The 18,788-nt window shown below is 40.1% G+C and overlaps 1 protein-coding gene and 1 pseudogene across 1 annotated transcript in view; both read right to left on the bottom strand.

Moving 5' to 3' along the window:
* Window positions 1–18,788, bottom strand: part of crhr1 (corticotropin releasing hormone receptor 1) — a 166,011-nt gene that overhangs the window by 114,160 nt on the left and 33,063 nt on the right. The window lies entirely within an intron of this gene.
* Window positions 17,915–18,018, bottom strand: LOC115829948 (uncharacterized; annotated as a pseudogene).

The following is an 18,788-nucleotide window of genomic DNA, read 5'->3' as shown; positions in this document are numbered from 1 at the left end:
AGCTACAGAGCTGATTATTTACTGACCAGTAAATTAGAAAGCAGTGGTATAGTCTCATATATGTAGTGTATATCAGATCAAACGACAGAGTCCTTGTATATGTTGCAACATTAACAAAAAGTTCAAATCTTTCTATAAAATAACTCTACAGTGAAAAGATACACATGTTGGCAGACGAAATGAAAGATTTTTGGAAGGTTTGGCTCCACTGTCGACAACTGTGGATGCCAGTCATCTCCGAGTTGCGCTCTGCTAACAACATGAGGAAATCTGTGTTCCGTCAATGACATAATACCCTTACAGGTATCATGGTTTTCTTGCAGCGCAGTTTTGTTGTATGTACACTACTTACACATCAGTGGGATTTGCCAAAGGCCCAAAGATGAGCTCTTTTTTATTTGGGAAACTAGACTTATCTGATTCTTGGGCTGTCTTCATGTTCTAGCATGTTATTTTTTCTCGCTATTTTGAAGACGCTGACTGACAAAGAACAACTGCCTTGCGCTATGCCAAAGCGAAATGATCCATTATGATAAGAATCTTGAAATAACACTCTGCAGCACGCATGTTCTTGTAAGCTGTCTAATGAGCAAATGTGTACACTTGTTTTTAAGAAACTCTTTTGGAGAATAACACAGTCTGTATTTTGTCACATGAAACGTGAAACTAGCAACACGGTTCATTCCGTTACACATCCCATTGGTCCTTGCCCGGCGGGAAAATCATTGGGTTTTCAGATTCGCTGAAACTGTGAATTCCATCCCTCATGGTTCAGTGTGAATTCCATGCACCTTAACACATCTACCTAACACACCAACTTAAATTATTAAATGATGACTCCTCACTCAATTTTACTGTGCCACCACAAATAGTTTGGTTTATAAGAACAAAAGCTTCGATGAAAAAGTTGGTTGTGAGATGGAAACGTGGAAACATCAACATTTGCTGCGTTGCAGTCAGTAGCCACTGGGCTTCATGGACATCCTTTCATTGCAACTGTCAGAAATGCAGCGAGTTTCACCAGAGTAACCATCACTGAAGAGTTAATATTAATAATAGAAAGAAGTCAAATGGTAATAAAACTCTGTGGAACAGTGAGCAATGTTTCTCACTGAAAATAAATAAATAAATAAATATATATAAATAATTATTACCAGCTATATGAGATATAAGGGCTCGGACGTGATTCCCCATCCTGTGAATTATTAATACGCCCCCCCCCCCCCCCCCCAAAAAAAAAAACCTTGGATCACAAATTTTTATCAGGCTGTATGTATCATTTTCCACTTAGCTTGTCTAACCTTATACCTAACATATACGATATTGGAAGTGAAAACAAGGAGAGAGCACTGTCCAAACTTGTGAGCTAACACTAGTGAGGAGAGTGGAGAAGGGAATGTTTGGTTTAGAATTGGAGACAGCTGAAGCTGAACAGTAGTGGTGTTGATTGTAATGGCTGAACTTGAGAGTAGATTTTGTTCCTGTCTGTGCTCTCCCCGTCTAAACAGAAGTCATACACACACACACACTCACACACACACACACATGCACACAGACATACACATAACTATTTTCACTGATGCCATAAGGAGCCACTGTACGACTGTCCCGTACTGTACCACTGGCCAAGGCCTTGTCAGGCTACAATCTAGCCTTCCTCAGCCATGGCATTCAATCTGCTCGCACCATGAAACACGCTCTGAGAGACTTCGGTTATCTATTATCATCTTACGTTCCACTGATTTTATTAGGCTCCCCACCAGGGACCGCAGCAGCCATTAGAATCACCACAAGCCCTGTAAAAGCACTCACTCTCTCTCTCTCCCTCTCTCACTCACACACACACACACACACACACACAAACACACACACAACCCTCACATTAGTAACACTGGGCATGTTTCTTTTATCTTCTCAGACAGGTAAATATGAAGGCAGACTGGTTCCTGTTTACAAAACCACAGCTGTTTACATCCCAGGAGAATGTGGCACAGAAACGAGCTCAGGCCTTTTCTGGATAGATAGATAGATAGATAGATAGATAGATAGATAGATAGATAGATAGATAGATAGATAGATAGATAGATAGAAATACTAGTCAAATGTACATTTCTCTGCAGTGTGCTTGGTCAGTGTGCAGTGAAACCATGAACGCTGTAAGACCATTTGGTATGATTTGATCCTGGGAGGAAGAGTGGTGAACTGCACCGGCCAGCACGCTGATTGTTCTTCACAAATTCGGGTCAGAACAATCGGCGAAATCTCAAACGCTTGCAGTCTTGCCTTGACTCATTTATAAAACATTTGAATGCACTAATTTCATTGCAAATTGTGCATGTTAAAATTCTTGCCAAGGCCGGGGTTTATAAACCCCAATCCTGGTGCAAAAATATCTTTTTAAAGACATGTGTTGTTCCTTAATGCACTTAATGTTTGTTGGTGAGTTTCTCAGCTTTCTGTTTTGATTATGCATGGATACACACAAATTTAATTAACACTGCCCTTCATAATGTGCATGTGGCAGATTGTTTGTGTTGAGGTCATGGGTATTTACTCTAAATAATTATTAATTTATTCCCTTGTTTCTGAAGTATTCAGTTCTTTACAACTGTTGCCATGGTCTTACAATTACCCAGACTCTGTGTTTGATGACACAACAATCAGAGAGAAGCAGTTAGTGCCAAATTGCCTTTAACAAACTCAATTCTCTTATCTGCTAAATTAAGGATAGTAAATCAACTTCTTTGGCTCCAGATTTGCAAGGGCCTTTAACCTGGGAAAATCTTAGCTTATTTTCATGTGTTGTGTAAGGTAATGGAAGTGCTATTGGTTTCGCACATGTAAATAAACTTGATGTGCAAATGTCATACACAAATATGATCTGATCCTTAGCAGGCTATTCATATCGAGAAGATAAAACTACATTGGACCCCTCCCTGGAAGATAAAGTTTGGGATTCCAGGAGGAGGGGGGTGGGTGGGTCTTGAATGTTATCTGAGCATGTGCCATGTGCCCAATTCTCACATCTGAATGTTGTAAAAAATCCCCAAGTCTATTCTCAGTTGAGTAACTTAAAAAAAGAAAAAAAAAATTATACTTAACAGTTCAGCCTTATTACCCAGAAAGTTTACATCACAAAGGAAGAGACCCAGGGGTAGTGCTGAATTTTGGAGGTATTATGTATTTTTATTTCCTATACGCTTCCAACGGACTATATGATTTCTAGTGACCTCGATACATGATTAAAAAAAGAATAATCTCTCGCAGAACCTTCTGGTGGCTTGTGTCCCCAACCTCACAATTACAAGGCTCATTGCAAAAGAAACAGGATCGTTTAATCGCTGATTGTTAGAATTCATGGAGCGTAGAGAAGAGTCGGACAGCCTGGCGGGTTTTTTTTTTTTTTTTTTTTTTTCCTTTCTCGAGAGCCTCTTAAAAACTTCTTAAGCAGTACTCGTCAATTAGAGGGATAAACAGACCTAACGCTGGACGGCTATGCCTCATAACAAAGGCGCGCTCCCTCTCCTCCCTTTTTTTTTTTCCTCACTCTTCCTCTTTCTCTCTCTCTCTCTCTCTCTCTCTCTCTCTGTCTTTCCCTCTTTCTCTCCTCCCATCTGTGAGCTATGAAGAGTGCCAAGCAAGCTAAAAATAGCAAGCCGTTTTGTTGCATTCAGCATTCTTTGGGGGCATGGAGGTAGCACTCGATTTAGTAACAGAGGCATTTACGGCCCGTGACAGAGGAGAATGAAGATAAATCGTGTAACAGTAATGCAGGCCAGGATTCAATCAACCGAGACGCTATAAATAAACCTTTTGTCTCTCAATGTAATTAACAAACACAGTGTAAGCAGAAACCTGGGAGGAAGTTAGTGCTCTCTCTTTTTTTGAGGCGTGACGTACAACGTCAAAATGGTGTTTGGAGTAGATACGATATTAAAAACGCTTACATCTTGGACAACGCTGTTATTCGTATGATCTGTGTGTGAACTGAATAACTGAAAACAAACAAATAAAAAAGGTTTCTTTGGACAGTACTTGGATCCTGACATGGTATGAGCCCCTTTGAGCAAGGTGAAAATGTTGATGTAGTAGTCCAGTGGTGTGGTTACAGTGTTTTAGAAAGAGCATTATGGACGTACTGGCCTATTTTATCAATTCCTTCCTCGTCATTAAATGTCTGATATGTTTATTTAAGTTGACCTATCTGAAAAGTTATTTAAATAAACCAACATTAATAATTCTGTTCGCTTTTTGAAAACCAGTAAGTATATTAAACAGTGACCATTGCAAAAAAAATTAAATAAATTATGAAATAAGATATCTTAAACAACAGGAATAAAGGACTGTGGAGTGGAGGGTACTTATAAATGCCCACATAAGCAGCACAGTGTGTGTCCGCGTGTTAAGAAGGGTAAACTTGCCCTTTAATACTGAAAAATGCTGACATTTTGCCAAAGCAAATATCTCTATTGATTTTCATGAAGTTGAATATGCTGAAATGTTAAATTTTGGAATATTTATGCTAAGCTGTGCTAAAAAAAAAAAAGAATAAATTAATAAAAATCATGTTTATTTCTGTAAAACTGGGAATGCTATGTGACTAAGAGCAATACTATTCAAAAATTACTTTTCCAGAATATTTGAAGCCACTACCATCCGCAATGTAATGAGCTATGAACAACTGAAGTGTTCTTGGCAGCTGTGTAGCCATTACTCTACCCAAAATTTGCATTTACAAACTGAAAGTTAACCCAGTTCTTAGGTAGCCTACTTTTAGTAAATGTTGATGATCTATGTTCATTCTTTTCACGTTACAGGAAACATCATTTACTGCACGTGGGTGCCTAGACTGGTCTGCTGTCGACTGGGAACTGAAATCACCCAGACGGACCAATGAACACGCATAGAGAGAAGCGAATCCGCACCCTGGCAACAAAATCCAAAGACTCTGTGAGATTCGGTCTTTAATTTCTTTCGGTCTTTAAATTTTTTTGTACTGGTCACAAGGCTAAAAAGTACTATTCCAAATTCCCTGATGGAACTCTCTAAGTTCTCTCACAATTATTTTCCACACAAGACCAAAGTTTAAGGATCCGTCTAATGACATTACCCGTTAATCAGATGTTTTCACCCATGCTCAACGGGCTGTGTAGTGTATCAGAGGTCAAAGATTGCTCACTGTGGATTACTCATTGAATGATCAGCTCTTGGGGGTTACTAAAGGTTGATCTTTAATTGGTGATGTTCAAGTGACCTGACAGCCATAATGAAAATGAACAAAAACAAAGGTCACATAGGTCACTTAGAAAGGTCTCGGTCATAAGATTGAGCATTTTTTTCATAGGAAAAAATTTTGCCTATACTATTTGGCTTTAAAAATAGAAGTACATTCACTAGGTTATTTGATTTTTCACAACCAGGGAACTACTGACTGTTGCCTCCACGTGAGATAATACATCATACACGTCTCTCATTAACCTGGAGACTTTAAGAAATACAGTACTTTTAAATATACAAAAATTAGAACGGGGTGAATGTAAAGTTATCACCTACTTCATCATTTTTCCATGAAATCGTAATTTTCCAGCACAAAATATGTCTTTTGAGGCTATTTTTCTTTTATTTTTTTTTGAGAGAGAAAGAGAGGGAGAGAGAGAGAGAGAAAGAGAGACCCAGCAGGGTGAAAGAACACTGAAAGACATCTTTTTTTTTCCGTTCAGCTAAATACGTTGTCAGCATTGTTCTTCCGAAGAACACATCTTAATTAGCAACAACTCTGCACATCTTTTTCACTGTGTGGGAGAACCACTATCTGGAGAACAGTCGTTGGCTCAGTAAGGGCTTTGTTGTCTCTTATTTCCTCTCGTCTACTCTTCAGGGATTACACTTCTTTTTTTCTTTTTTTTTCTGGAATCACTTCCAAGAGGCCTTACAGTATCTACTCATTAATAGGAGAAAGTTGAGAGGTTGGAATGCTTTGTTCTTCGTATGCTCTTCTTTACCTCCATTAAGTCATGTGGGCGTTCCTGTCCAATCAAACATTCTCACTGCCCTTAAGCTCTTTAAATGTAAAAAAGTGTTTGCTTGTGTTTAAAGAGAATCTTTCGTTATTCTTCGATGGGAAGCCTTGTGAAAGTCTGACGTTGCTATGGTTTTTGGGTTGTAAATGAGTTGGTTGTATTGATTTTGGACTGTCCTCTGCCTACTTTGTAACAACAGCAGATGGGGCATATTCCTTCTTCCTGATTGGCTAGTGAGCCCCCAAGAGAGACACATGCTATAAGTCTTTTACAGGCCCCGGGTCTGTGCGGCACATTCATCTTTTACATAGAGGCGCGTTTGTTTCCAGAACTCTGGAACAACGGACAGCTCTCAGTTTTACAAGGGAGCGGTTATTTCCAAAGAGATTTGTTACCTAAGCTCCAGGTTCCCATTTCCTTAACTGTGTGTGACAGCAGTCAATAGACGATCCAAGATACCATTAGATACAATAAAAATGATATTTTCTTCCAAGGCATATTAGTGCAATATCACGAAACTGCTCCTTTTTGAATGTACCAAACGCAAATGAACAAGCTCTGGCACATCTTCTCACTTGGATTCGTGTAGCTTTCACATCGGAAAATGTCTTTCCTACAAGGGACTCCGGGGAAGCTCTGAATTGGTTTGGTCAAACACTCAGAGAGCTTGTGAAACAACTGTTCTCCATTAGCATGAGGTGAGAAAACCACTTGCATTTTGAAGAGAATAAAGAGCGTTTGTTTCATAGGCCGCCAAAGCTATTGAAATACGCAATGTCAGAAAAAAAGGTGTTTTACTTGGCATTCAAGGTCTACAATCTGACAGCAAACAAATCAATAAGTCATGTATCTCACAAGGCTAAGTCTAGGCAGCTTGGTTATTACTATGTGTGGCTTGGGTCCATCATGCTTTTCTTTCGAGTCTTTGTTAGTGAGATTTACAAGCAAGGGACATTGGCCGTTGCTCAGTTTCCCTTATTTCCTTTAAGATTCAATTCTTCCCGTGAGATGTCACATATAGTTAGCGTGAGACACACTGTGTCTGTGGCAGATTATTTTGCTTCTGAGACTGTGGTTGAAATGGGCAAAATATCTCACAACAGCTCCAGTGCTTTTGCCTCAGGGGACTGGCAGTTGTTGGAGGTTGTGGGTGGGTGGCAGAATTTTTTTTTTCTTTCTTTTCTTTTTTTTTTTTTTTTTCCGGATAATCATTCTTTAAAGGGTTTTACAGATTTAACTCAATAAATCTCTCACTTGTTTAAACATTTAACCTGGATCCTTTTTTAATTTAGTTCAGACAGACGGCCTTTCTTTAGCATATGAAGGAGCGCAGTTGCTTCTGCTTCAGGGTGCTGAGTAAACACTGAAATAAAAGTCTTAATTTTCTTTTTTTTTTCTCCCTCTCTCTCTCTCTGCTTTCCCTCTCACAGAAAGGCTTTCAGTTTCACAGGTCCTCCAGAATATCATTCTCTGCTTTCTTAACATAACAAGATAACAGGCAGGTAGCATTAGCTTTAGCTTTCAGGATCTCTGTGAAGGTTCTGGCTGGCTCTTTTCAACAGCGAACATTAGTTCCAGTGAAACATTGTGTGCAGTGAGTGCGTTAGGACACAAACAAAACAATTTAAAATGTAAAGTAAACACTACGCACTCACGCACAATACGAACACGTGTAGTTATGAGGGGCATTTGATCTTTTAGAGTTAGAGTTACCAAGGGATGATTTATGAAATGCGATTTATACTGTTTCTATTCAATTTGCACACAGCATGTCACATTAGCGTATTTCTGTGGTTTCAGCAAAGTGATTGGGACCATATGAGCATCAGTGTTTTAAATCCATCATTGAAATTTAGTTCTGTGCTTCCCACAATGAACAGACACACTCTCTTATCCTCACACAGCCTTTTTTTACAATTACTCAAGATAACCTCCTGATCCAATATCTGATTTACGTATTAACATAAAACGGCTGAGCTGCAGTTGCATCCAAGAGGGGAAAATGGAACTAAGAGGGAGAGTCGTTTGATTGGTTCCAGGAGTTTAGCGTGGAGCGATCCCTTCAGACAATTGGTTCTCACAGTATCTCAAAATTTTAAGTGGTCTATAACAGCTCTCTGCAGAGACCAGAAGGTCCCACGAGCTATAACCAAAAAAAAAAAAATAAAAAACCCGAAAAATTCCTCGGGGACGGAATCATTGAGCAATGATTAGAGACCCCATCAGAGAGAGAGAAAAAAAAAAACCCAAACAAAACAACCAAACAAATAAACTGCTCTATCATTTACTCATTGAGCACGATAATGTTGACCTATCAGCCAGATGTTCCGAATGAGCCATGTGTTTGTTTTTTCAAACGCGTTCGTCGGCCTATGTTCATCGTGTTGTCTTCCGTGGTTATTGGCCTTGGCGTTTTCCGGTCCACATCGAGCCAAGCTGAGAGAAAAGGGGTGTTTCTGCAGTAACATGGAGGGTAAGACAAGCGCATGAGTGCCACTACCCTGCTGTGCATTTGGATGTCGTCCTTCCTGCGAACCCCAGGTTGTCTTGTCTACATAAAAAAAAAAACAGTGTGAAACGCTGATGTGCGTCCCTACTGTGAATGTGTCGTTTAAAAAAAAAAAAGAAAAGAAAGAGAGATATGTCATCAATCCACTGACATTTGGGAATCTAATGTTTTATGCATAATGTAACAGGATACCAAAAACAAAAAAAGGACTTCTGTTATTGAGATGGCCAGTACCAGTACGTAAGGATAACCTACATCAAAAAAATATTCCAAAAACAAGGTATGCATAATATTGTTTTTTCAGGGACATGTGCCTTTGAAACGGTTGTCAGCAGCGATATTCAAAATGTTTATGGACATATGGAGACCACTGGGCTTATAACGAGGCATGAACTGAGTCTACACTGGCAGAATACTAAACAGATTCATAGGATTCACCCACATATCATTTTTTAAGGCCTTTTTTTTATGACGGGAATTCAGATTTAGAATATTTCAGAGAGGGTTGGAGCTGTAATTAAATGCAGAAAAGTGATGAAAAATGTAGTTGATAAGATTCGTTCACCAGTATAAATGTCAGTTAGTTGAGGAAAGGACTGTAAGGCAAAAGACTGAGAGACAAAAATTGACATTTGATGCAATATTCATTCATCCATCCATCCATCCATCCATCTATTCATTCATCCATCCATCCATCCATCCATTCATTCATTCATTCATGCATTCCGTGGAAGCTACATATTCTATTCTGCTACAATTTCAACTACAGGATAAAACATAATCTGATAATTTGATGAAAAAATGTTGAGGGGTACTTGCAGTTTAATATTTCAGATCAAATGAAATCAGCTGTTTATGGCATCTGGAAAATGAGTCTGCTGCTTGCCCCTTTTTTTCAGTGAAGTGGAAGAAGTAAATTTGAAAATGATTGGCAATACTAAAATAATAATGAAAAACATTCTTTGAGCGTTTTCAGTGCCGACAGAGATGAGTCTACACTCAAAGCACCTGGGAGTCCAGATGGAAATACTTTTGGCTGGTCATTTTTGTGACTAAAGTCACATAAAACAGAAAAGGTTGAGCTTTTTAGTCATGTTTCTCATATTTCCTCTATCCATACTGGAACTTTGTGTCATACTATCTTTTTCCGTTTTTCTTTCTCTTATTCTTCAACCTTGCTCTCTCTTGCTCACTTTCTCTCCCCCACCCCAACATAAAAATAAGCCGCAGTTCTAGAAAGAGACCAATACCGTGTTGACCTACATTAAAAATGACCAGCTTTCCTGGGCACGAATGTGTAATTCCCCAAAACCAAATCAACGTCCAAATGCATGAGGGCTCCAAATGGATTTACATTAGACCACTGAAAAACACCTATTCCAAAATCGAGTACCTGTAATGTGAAGTCAGATTTATGCTGCTGACATGTCCGAAACACACAATAATTTCTATGACTTTAATTATAACTATATCATTCATTCAGCAGCCATTTTTGGAGTAGAGAGGCCTTAATGGATTCAGGCACCAGTAGGTCACCCTTGATCGTTTCTTGTTGGAATTTTTAAATGAGAGAAGATCAGAATATGACCCCCATGTTCAGTTTTAAACGCATCGTCAGCGAGTACAATGGGCAGGTAGCCGTCAGTCTGGAGACGCTGGCTTTTCTCCAATTTTTGACCAAAGCGCTTAAAGATCAGCAAAACAACTTCCTCAACAGCTTTAAACAAAGAAAATTCAGGTACATTAGATTAACAGGCTGACCTAGTAGAGGACATTTTCCCAAGTAAAAAGGATTGACTTAAACGTAATCTACAACTACACGAATCAATATCAGCGGTACTCCATGCCTGTTACACAATTCCCAGAGACGGCTGCGGTAAAATCCTGCTCGTCAGCACTACACAGATTAATTTTTCCCTCCTGGTATGATTGACAAGAGAATGAGGCACCCCCCCCCCCCCCCCCCCCCCCCCCACAGTGCCAGGTGTTCTTTCTTCCTCCGTCCTGTGCTAGCTAGTATCTGAACGTGAGAGAACGCCTCTCTCTACAGCTCACGCACACAAACAGTCAGTGCTAAGGGGCAAACAGCGCAATTATACTCATAATGGAGTCTGTGGTGTATTGTGTCTCAGCTATGCCGAGCTTCATATATACGCGGCTCAGCGTAGCGCAGTCTGCCTGTGTACCTTTACAATGCTGGAAAATAAATCAACTTTAATGAAACTATTGGATTCTTCAGGGGGTTTTTTTTGTTTGTTTTTGTTTTTTTAAAGGGTTGAAGATATCAACGGTTTTGCACGGCTCATCTCTTGGAGCTGCTCACCTCACATACTTCAAATAACTGAAAATGGAAAGACAGAAGAAAACAAGAGGAGATACGTAAATAAAACGAACGTCTTTTTTTTTTTATGTACATCGCTACTGTCTGCGAAAGTACACTGCTGTATATCAAACCTGCCCATCCTCGTTAGTTTTGGGGCCTTGTAATGGATGTTCTGTTTTCTTGCGCTCTTTTGTAAAGGGACTTTTTAAAATGCGACGGCTGACGCCAGTACTTACTGTGGCGCTGATTTTTATAGACACAACAGAAAAAAAAAAAAAAAAAAAAAAAAAAAAGAAACTCGTTTAGCTCCGCTCCGATGCGTTTCAATCCCTCACAGCCAAGTTTCCGAATTAACTGAATGAAGTTATGAGCTCTCTCATCTCCTGTATGATTTCATATTCCAAAGATTCACTGGCTGACATTTATCTAGTTTTTGTAGATTTTAACCAATTTTTTTTCCCCACATCATGACGTTTTAACTGATTTTTTTCTGTGTAAGCACAGTGACTTTTTTTTCCAAATATTCCTTCGCTGGGCTGATAAATTGAGTTATCGAAAAGGGAGTGATTTCACGAGTTTAAAACCCACACACACACACACACACTCACACACACACACATCAGAGATGAACAGGTTTTGAGTGGTAGGCTTAGGATGGAAATGAGGCAGAATTGATGTTGAACTAAGCGCTCCTCTCCAAACGGAACGGACGCTTTGACAGATGTAATATCGATGGCTCAGTGCACAGGAAATGTCGGCATGCATAAATAATTCATAATGACTATTGCATGCGCAACACATACCTACACACACATATATACAGAGAGAGAAAGAGAGAGAGAGGGAGGCATCTGCCATAAGGTAAATATATGAAACAGACTGGCTGTATAACCTCCACACTCATAAAAGAAGCCAGCATACTTTCTCATTACATGTGCTGATGAATCACAAGCTAATCCTTACACCTTCATTCAGACCTTATACTTCCCACTTACAGAAATCCTACCTTTTCTAAAGATACCAGACACCACAAGAGCCCCACCGTGCTGATTCCAGAACTGTGAATCGAGCCAGGCTGGAATACTAGCTCTTTCAATTACCCTGTAGGTAAGGGATGAGTAGGGGAGAGAACATTTGGCATATTATCTTTTGCTAGGCATGAGGTGTTCAAGTGAGGGTCCCAAAACTAAGTGGAGATTGCTGCTGGGGTCTGACGTTTTCATTCTTCTTCTTTATTCTTCACTAATTCACTACCTTAGACTTAGGTGTAACTATGCGTCGGATGTGTATTAATCATAATGTGGTACTCAGTAGGGATATTTGTTTTTATTAGCCAGAGGAAGCCGCGTGGTTATATTAGCAGTGATAAATCATTCGCGGTGGAATGGAATTTTGCCCGCGCTCTGGATAGTTTCACATGGTTTTACTCTTCAGTCGTCGGACTGCGCTCGAGTCGAACGCAATTAGGTTTCATTTTTGAACAAGTTAGACCGTACATTCTGCTCCCAGCGCCATCGAAGGTGGTTCCCGACCTGACAGTGACGCCAACGAGCAGAGAGCCCCTTTTACAAACCGTTCTGACAACGGCTTTTGTGTGCGTGCGCGAGTGAGTGCGTGCGTGCGTGCGTGCTTGCGTACGTGCTTGCGTTTGCTGCCGCAATTTAACCATTTTTGTCTTTTTCATGCCAGTTGGTGAGTTTGTTTGGAGTGAATCCCAGTAGAGAGAGCTGGGGACAAAATCATGTAACGATGATGAAGCTTTAATGAGCTAATTATGTAGAACAATTGCTACGGCAACTGAGAATCTGCCTATAGGTTGTCCCTCTGCTCTGCACTGTTGCTATGGGAATCCCGCGTTCTCATCGTTAATATGACACCTACACATTCTATTGTAACTTATGCAGCCGGCTGGGTATAAGCATGCCAATGATCATGATAAAAAATAATATTCACTTGGACCAAGTAAATCCTATAGGCAAACTCATTACATTTAGTGTTCCGTTGTGCATATGGACACCAACTGGAACACTGACCTCTGGTGTATCACCCAAAATAACATAACAATTCTATCATTATAATTTCACCTCTTGTAACAGTCTTTTAGGCCTCTGATGTCAGAATGTTCCAGAAGGGCCTTAATGGAAGCATATGAATGCAATAGGCAGAAACGGTTTAGTTATTAAGCTTGATATTTTCATTTTATGGAGGATAACGGATTGGCGCATTTTAAAAGACGCATCGGGAAGCGTCATACTTAATAAAATTCATTAGAACATTAATCGACCTTGATCAACAACAACAAGGTTATTTAGTAATTCGTTTGAGCTTTCATCATCTGAAGTTTGCTCTGTGTTTCAAGAACAATTCCATGCACTGACTTCAAGTAACTATGTTCTGAGTGGAAAATCTTTGTACATTGATTCTGCTCCTCTTTGTGTGTCCCTTTGCGTTGTCTATAAGTGCTCTTTGTTCTGGCCTCAAGGCTGTACCTTTTGATTGGACAAAGTTTTGAAATCTTTTCATTACTCTTTTAAAAGAATAAGTTGTGTACTTAACGTACACCCATTATATACTGCCAGTAATACTGTCATTGTTTACTCACTTCCAAGGAAAACTTGTTGTCTTCAGACAGCCAGTACTTTAACTGAATTATGTGCGATAATTGTTGATTGACAAGGTCCAGTTGTGTTCTGTTCTAATGCCAAGATCCTCATTCAGTTTAAAGCCTGTATAAAAACATTGTCTAGCAATGCTTACATCACTCCCTGGAAAGACAGTGACTAAACAATACATTTTAAAGCCTTTGAAAGAATTCAGAGATGGTACAAATAGCACGTGAACGACTTAAGCTTTTGTATTTTGTGACTGGATGAGTCATTTGTTTCAGGCCAGTCACCAAGATTTGGCTATTTGATTTGGTTGTCTTTTAACTTGAGTTTTACTCTTAAGGAAGTCAGGCATCCTTGCAGCTTCGAAACATGACGCTCCACACAAATGGAGTAGGGAAGGTTTAACTCTTACGAAGGCATATTAAGGGTTAAGGTTAAGAGAAGTAAACAGGGGGCTGTTATTTTGCTTTTATTCTTTTTTTTTTCATCAGTCAATAACCAAACCCTGCCTGAGAACTCTCTCTTTCTCCCTCTCTCGCTTTCTCTCTCTCTCTCTCTCTCTCTCTCTCTCTCTCTGTTCTTACATTGGTCAATAAGCAAAACACTGGCTAAGAACTCTCTCTCTCTTTCTCCTTCTCTTCCTCTCCCCCCCACCCTCTCTGTTCTTCTGGCGACATAGGAAAAGACCTATCGACTAAGGTGAACATGTTCTGACTAGATTAATCGCGTTCATTCATGATCGTTCATACAGCTATCAGTCATACCGCGCCATTCTCACGCTATTGCTGATTCTGCAATAACCTGCACATTTCCCATCTTTACATATTTAATATTCAACACCTGCTATTGTCATAAACTTAAACGATATCCAGGTTGGCCGGTATGAGCACATAACCGTTCCCCCTTTTTTTGTTCCGTGCATTGACACGTGGAACAGTACAACAGCTCATTTAAAAGCCTGTAGTAATTGCCCTCACTCCTATCAAATTCAGACCACAAACTGAGTTAGGAGCACTAATTGCCTTCTGTGCGGTCCATCCAGAGCCAGTCTATGAATGACACTAATTACCCTGTGTCCACAGTAAATGCTTTTGACAGTGCTGTGACTGAAAGATGATGCACAAATTGAACCTATTTATAAAATTACATCGCATACCTCAACTGCGCCCCACCATCCCCCCCCCCCCCCCCCCCCCGTTACAGGACTTCTCTGACGAATGGGGGGGTCAGAGGTCAGAGTTCTAAGTCAATCAGACTCATCGTGGGGTTCGCTTGGGGGAGATGAGATCAACATTGGCACTTGTACAAATTGCTGTTAGCACCCTTCGCATAACCTTATCTTTTTTTTTTTAAAAATATATAACACTCATTCATTGTAAGGGTTTTTTTTTTTGCTTTTTTTTTAAAGCCAGCTTTTTTTGTTTTAGTCATAGACTGCGTTAAATTCTGTGGAAGCTCATGACTCTTAAGGGGGAATTGGAGGTCTGGGATTTACTGAACATGGTTTGTGTGATCTCAGACAGCAGGCAGACATTTGTGTCACAGCCAGGTGGTGAATGAACAGGAATGTGTCAGAATTACATGATTCATATCACTGTGTGTGTGTGTGTGTGTGTGTGTGTGTGTGTGTGTGTGTGTGCATTTGTGTGTGTGTGCGTGTGTGTGTGTGTGTGTGTGTGCGCGCGTGTGTGTGTGTGCGTGTGTGTGTGCGCGTGTGTATGTGTGTGTGTGTGTGTGTGTGCGTGTGTGTGTGTGTGTGTGTGTGCATGTGTGTGGGCGCGTGTGTGTGTGTGTGTGTGTGCGTGTGTGTGTGGGCGAGTGCCAGCGAGACTGCGAGAGGTGGAAGAAGCTTGTGAGTGGTCATGAGGACAAAGCTCAGTCACTGTTTGAGGATAATCAATGCAGTGTTAGGAATGTATAAGCATTCTGTCAAAGACCATTGAAAGATGAGATGACTGACTCTCCCCAGGGTTATTACCCTCTGCGCCAAGCATATAGACATCTCCGTGTTAAGATTCTGTCCTTAGAACCTGCTCCGGGTAATGTTGTTACGTGTATAAAATGATGTTGAGAAATTGTCAAAAGATGACATTTGATTCATAATGATTCTAAATACAAATTTCAGGTTTAAATATGAACTTCTGGGCTCTAATTTTGGGCTCTAATCAGAAGTTAGCCGTAAAGGATCTGACGCTAAGCACAAGAGTCTGACACACACACACACACACACACACACACACACACACACTAGGATATATTATGAAGAAATCTCATCAACATCAAAAGTGCAGGGGATTCAGTGAATGACAATGCAGATCTCAGGGATAACAGTGCAGAGGAACATTTTTTCAGCAGTTTAATGATGTCTGATGTTGGACAAAAAGGAACTTTGTCACCAATTCCTTTCTCTATGTAAAGAAAAAGGAACAATAACTCATATGTAAACAGGCATGAATTTTGATCTCATTTGATTGCACGGCATATGTGTTGGTGGCTACCCCGCTGAGTTTGACAGTAGAATGCAAATACTACATTCAATTATTGATGTTGTTCTTATGTTTGTCGTAATTGCTAATGTTCATTACCATATCTGAGAAAGAGAGAGCACTGTGTAACGCCAAGATACCGATTAAATATGAGGTTAGGTACAGTATGTCCGGAATTTGCAAATGTAGTTATTTTACAACAATTATATATAAAAGCACAAAGGTAGGAGTGATTTAATGTAATGTGACCTGCCACTTTTTCTGTGGTGATAAAGAACAAATGCTCTCTCCCGCCTTCGTGACTACTGAGTGGACACTCACTCCTAAAGAGAGAACAAGGAGGCCTCTTAGGCAATGAAGAACTCTTTTATTTCCAAAACAAATATTTATTCCCCTGAAGACTGACGCAGACGAAAGCTGCTACTGACGACAGCACAGACGACATCTCCGCTCTTCTATATGTGAACGTTGGGGGAAAAACAGTTAAAAATCTGCATACGTGTATGAATATTGCATTGACACTGAGTTCTATTCATATCGTTTTTGATGTTGTTATTGTTGTTGTGGTGATGTTGTTGTTTTTGTTGTTGTTGTTTTCTGTCAGGCTATAGAATTACTCATTCTCAGAAGTCTCTCTCTAAGAACAGAACAGCTGTTGAAACCTTGCAGGGGGTATGACTAGGAAATATCTAAGAATATCTAAGAAACCGGTTGATATGTTGCTCTTTTTTGTGCAATTAAAACAAATATATGCAGGACATAGCTTGGGTAGTGTTACGGGCAATGCCATTGTAAGCCACTTTAATTGCTTATAAGCACACTCAGATATATACATCTGGCAATCATGACATAAATCAGTCATGAAATGAAGGCTTGAAATGAATATAAGTCAACACAATAAATCACATAATTTTCAATACTCAACATTTTCCCCAAGAGCCATTTTCACTCTATTATTATCAGTACCATTTGTTTTTACTAAGTCAAACCATTTCTATATTCAAGGGGAAGTTACTTCAAGCCTGCAGTAGGATTCAGGATTCAGCTCATGAAAACCGCTGGAGTTTTAATGTGTGTATCAATTATCTCTGTGGCGTTGCTATGTTTAATTGGCGTAATGAGGTTGGTGGCAGAAGCGTCTTCAGTTGCAGAGCCTGGAAAGTGATGCTTATCTCGCCATACGAGTTAAGAAACCAGGTGGCTGACATTTCCTTATCTCGGTATGGGCTTTGGTTAAGCTAGCTGATTTGTTCAATTCTTTTTTTTTTTTTTTAATCTCCTTTGACGTCAAACATTTTGCGGTCATTTGCAGCACCCTCTTACGCCCCAGGTTACATATGTTTTGAGGATGGAAAGAAAAGTGCTAATTGACCTTGCTGTTGCTTTGCTTTGTTTTTGTTTTTTAATTGTTTTTTTCTGGATACAAACCTGTATACATTCTCACGAGATGCGTATGGTAAATTAATAAAGAACAGCTTGACTACTTACACACGGTCATCCTATGCTTCAGCACTAACTTAGCATGCTTCTAGCAAACTGTTTGGTGTCACTGTGTCTAGTTTTTAGCACTGAAGAGAAGAAGGAGAAATACTTTATTTGTCACAGACACACTGAGCAGTGAAATGGAGCCTCTGCATTTAATCCATCCTAGCACCAGTGAGCTCACACACACACACACACACACACACACACTATGAGCCAGGAGCAGTGGGCAGCCATCGCCGCTGGCACCCAGGAACCAACTCCAGGTCTTTTTGCCAGTGCCTTGGTCAAGGTCGTTAACAGGAGTGCTAAGCCCAGCATGCATGTCTTTGTGGTGGGTGGAAACTGGAGATAATCCACGTAAACACAGGAAGAACACGCAAACTCCACACAGAAAGGACCTGGGAGGGCCGAGATTCAAACCCAGGACCTTCTTAATGGGGGCACGGTGCTAACCACTGAGCCACCGTGAAGCCAAAACAGACAGCTCTGCCTTGGCAGAGCTTCCAAAATCTTGAAAGTTCCTCTCCATGGAAATCTTTAGTAAAAGGCGAAAGATTTGTACCTGAACGAAGAGAAACCCAGTCTACGTGAACTGAGGTAACCTGTGTGAGACAGATAAAGGTCTGATGCTAACTGCCCAGACTCTAATACATTATGCTCACACCTTAAAGGCCGCTGCTGTACAATATGTGGAATGCACAATATGGATGTTTCATTCTGCTTTCACCTTGGTTAAGCAAGCATCGTTCGTTCTTCTTCATGTTCACATGATATTGCGCTCCAGTAGGTTTTCTTTTACGCTCTCATTCTGTTTTGATCATGTCTTTCTGCCGTCAACAACCCCCGCACCGATCATTCACTCTGACTCCCCTAGCAACTGCTTAAGTGCTGAGCGAATTCTTCGAGCCAAGGTCTCAGATTTCACATTCAGAGGACGTAAAAGACAGAAAACCGAGCGCGACGACCGCTTTTTTTTTCTTTTTCCCTGTCCCCTTCCGATTGACGTTGAAATGAAAGTGAATTAAAACCCCGTTGTACATAAAACTGCTTCTCAACTGTAACAAACAAAAGAAAAAGAACAAACAGAAGAGGAAAAAAAGGAACAAGTTCGTAATTCCGTGAACTCATTTCACCTTTTTTGTGTTGATATGACTGTAATCTTTTTTCTTTTTTTTAACCTGACTTTAAAAAAAAAAAAAAAAAAAAAGGGATCCCTTTACATCAATCAGTGTCACTAAAGCCAATAAAACATTTGAAAAGCTTGATCTATTTTTGGAGGACAAGTAATTATTGGTGATAACGTTCATCAGAATGCAGACTTGGAGCCAAGTTCTGTGTCCCGACTGAACGATCGCC

Source organism: Chanos chanos, chromosome 16 (assembly GCF_902362185.1).
Source record: "Chanos chanos chromosome 16, fChaCha1.1, whole genome shotgun sequence".
Classification (NCBI taxonomy): Eukaryota; Metazoa; Chordata; class Actinopteri; order Gonorynchiformes; family Chanidae; genus Chanos; species Chanos chanos.
Note: the sequence above shows the minus strand (reverse complement) of the source record. Positions and strands in the feature narration are given on the sequence as shown.